Raw genomic sequence first — 3274 nt, forward strand, 5'->3', positions numbered from 1 at the left:
CAAGATAAAATTCTAAGTTCCAATAAAGCTTCATCTCACCCTAATCCTATCGAAAGCCCCCCAATTCACCACTTCATGGGCCTTGGCTCGAACCCACCCCCTGCGGGTTGGACCAAGTAAACGCTCACCCTATATCCTCAACTGCCTTTGATCGCGAGCCTGGATAACATTTTGAGTGTGCCTCTGTACCTGGCTGCACTCCATCTGATTTGCCCCCACAACTGGCAGACTGTCAGCCAAAAATGGAGGGCATTAGGTGCAGTGGCACACTTCAAAGTGTGCCATGTGATCTCACCTGATCCTGGCTCCTCGATGGCGCCCTATATTCTCTCTCTGCTGTCTTTCTTGCGCTCTTGCTACCAAGAAACTCGACGCCAATAGATGAAGCCATCTTCGTCTCTCTGCGTCCTCTTGGTCTTCACGGTCCTGATGCTCGTCGTTGCCGTCGGCCGATCATCGGAAACCGCCTCGAGCTTTGCTGAGGGCGGCTACTGGCTCCTCGTCCGGGAGAGCATCGGCATATCAGCCATGCACATGCAGCTCCTCCCCAATGACAAGGTCGTCATGTTCGACCGCACCGACTTCGGGCCCTCCAACCTCACCCTGCCGCCCGGCCGGTGCCGATACGACCCCTCCGACCTCGCCCTCCGGTTCGACTGCACCGCCCACTCCCTCCTCTACGACGTCGCGACCAACACCTTCCGCCCCCTCACCGTCCGCACCGACACGTGGTGCTCCTCCGGCTCCCTCGACCCCGACGGCCGCCTCGTCCAGACTGGCGGCTTCAACGACGGCGAGCGCGTCATCCGCACCATCGCCCCCTGCCCCGACTTCAACCCTTGCGACTGGACCGAACTCCGTCGCCCCCTCGCCGTCTGCCGCTGGTATTCCACCAACCAGATCCTCCCCGACGGCCGGATCATCGTCGTCGGCGGCCGGCGCCAGTTCAGCTACGAGTTCGTCCCGAGCTCCTACCCACCGGAGAAGTTCGACCTCTGGTTCCTCCAAGAAACGCGCCAAGATCCCGACGAAAACAACCTCTACCCGTTCTTGCACCTCCTACCGGACGGCAACCTCTTCCTCTTCGCCAACACGCGCTCCGTCCTCCTCGACTACAGACGGGGAAGGATATTGCGAGAGTTCCCGCCGATCTCTGGCGGCGATCCGAGGAACTACCCGAGCACCGGATCGTCGGTCCTCCTCCCGATCGAGCTCTCGGACGGCTTCCCCGGCGGGTTCCGGGAGATCGAGGTCCTGGTCTGCGGCGGGGCGCCGGACGGGTCCTTCCGCCTCGCGCAGAACGGCAGCTTCGTCGCCGCGTCGTCGACGTGCGGGCGGCTGCGACTGACGGACCGGTCGCCGAAGTGGAAGATGGAGGCGATGCCGACTCCGCGAGTCATGGGAGACATGCTCATCCTGCCTACAGGGGACGTCCTCATCATCAACGGCGCCAAGAACGGCACTGCGGGATGGGCCCTCGGCCGGAATCCGGCCAAGAATCCTGTAATCTACCGGCCAGACGCTCCTCCCGGAGAGAGGTTCTCCGTGATGAACGCGTCGCCCATCCCGCGGATGTATCACTCCTCGGCTGTGGTCCTTCTGGATGGGAGGGTGCTCGTCGGCGGGAGCAACCCTAACGTCAACTACCGATTCTCCAGCGTCGATTTTCCGACGGAGCTCCGGCTGGAGATGTTCTCGCCGCCGTACCTCAGCCCGGAGAACCAGCCGGCGAGGCCGCGGATCGTGTTCGCGACGCCGAGCGAGAGGATCGGCTACAACCAGTCCTTCTCCGTCGTCTACTTCTTCACCGGCCAGATTTCACCGTCGACGGCGCGGGAGGATGTGGCGGTGAACCTGTTGTGGCCGTCGTTCACGACGCACTCGCTGGCGATGAACCAAAGGATGCTGGTTCTTCAGCTGGTTCGGGTCACGCTCCAGCTCCCGCCCGCCTTGTTCCAGGTGGACGCGCTGGGGCCGCCGACGGCTGAGATCGCGCCTCCCGGGTACTACATGCTCTTCGTGGTCCATCGCGGGGTCCCTAGCCCGGGTATATGGATCCAGATCCATGAAGAGCGATGACAGTTTCTTTCTTTTTCCCTGGCATGCATTTTTCTTTTCTCTTCTTTTTTTTTTACTTTTTACCGTTGTGATTTTTTCTTTTTTGTTGAACTCGTTGAAGGGTGTTTATGGAAATATGGAATTTTCTACCGATGTGGTTTTTGTTTCCTGGAATTTCTTTGTTGGTAAAACCCTTTTCTATTCATTGGAGGGATTTATTTTATGGTGGTGATATGGAAGGCTATCTGTATGATGTGATTCTTGTTATTGAATTGGATAAAATTGTGAAATGAAATGAGTTATTTGTTGAACTTAAAAGATAATTAAGGTTAAATCAAACCTGACATACCTGATCAAGCCAAGCCAAAAGGAACAGAGATAAGCCGATTCAGACCGAAACTAAAACCAAAGCTCTAAAGCAAATGTCAAATCCACAATCCAAAGTTCAGCTTCTAAAGCTAATTCTATACTATATAAACTTTCCTCTAAAACCAAACTTAGGAAAAAAAAGGCAAAGATGGGTTTGACAACTAGGTTTAGCCTACATAATTTTGAACCAAAATGCAACACTTTTATCTATCCTAGTATGTTCTATGTGAGTGAAAGCAATGAGTGAAGAAAAAAAATGAGAATGAGTGCACTGTACCAAAAGAGTTTTTGGCACTTCTCGAAAGAGAAGCACACGTGCACAGAACACAAGGACTCTCACAATTTTATCATGGTTTGGTCTTGACATGACATGAACTCTCTCTCTCTCTCTCTCTCTCTCTCTCTATATATATATATATATATATATATATTACACAACATACAGGAAAAGAGTAGGTCGTACTTTATTTATAGGCATAGGCACGTACAAACTCAACATTGGAGAGGTTCCTAATGTAATTGAACATCTCAAAGATACGAGAGGGTGGTGTATGTTCCCCCCGATGATTCACTGAATCCCACGTCTGTGTTCGGGGCTTTGAATGAGCACCACGTATACAAGCACATGGGGCTCGTATTCCCGTGTATGTTGACATCACTAAGCATTGGAATCTAGTGTAGTTGCAAAGACTTTAGTACCCTTTTTTGCTATTTTTCTTATAAAGTGATGGTTTGAGAAAATGACAAAAATGCCCTTCATTCAAAAAAGAAAAAACAAACAGTTCAAAAAAAGAACAAACATGTCCTTCATCCAGAAAATCGAGGATGATGTTGACTCTTCAAAGTC

General features: G+C 52.4%; 1 pseudogene; it reads left to right on the plus strand.

The window, feature by feature from the left end:
- Positions 1-381: 381 nt before the first annotated feature.
- LOC149845914 (aldehyde oxidase GLOX pseudogene) lies at positions 382-2079 on the plus strand (annotated as a pseudogene).
- The last annotated feature ends 1195 nt before the right edge of the window (positions 2080-3274 follow it).

This window comes from Nuphar pumila, chromosome 2, assembly GCF_984573655.1.
Source record: "Nuphar pumila chromosome 2, dmNupPumi1.hap1.1, whole genome shotgun sequence".
Lineage (NCBI taxonomy): Eukaryota > Viridiplantae > Streptophyta > Magnoliopsida > Nymphaeales > Nymphaeaceae > Nuphar > Nuphar pumila.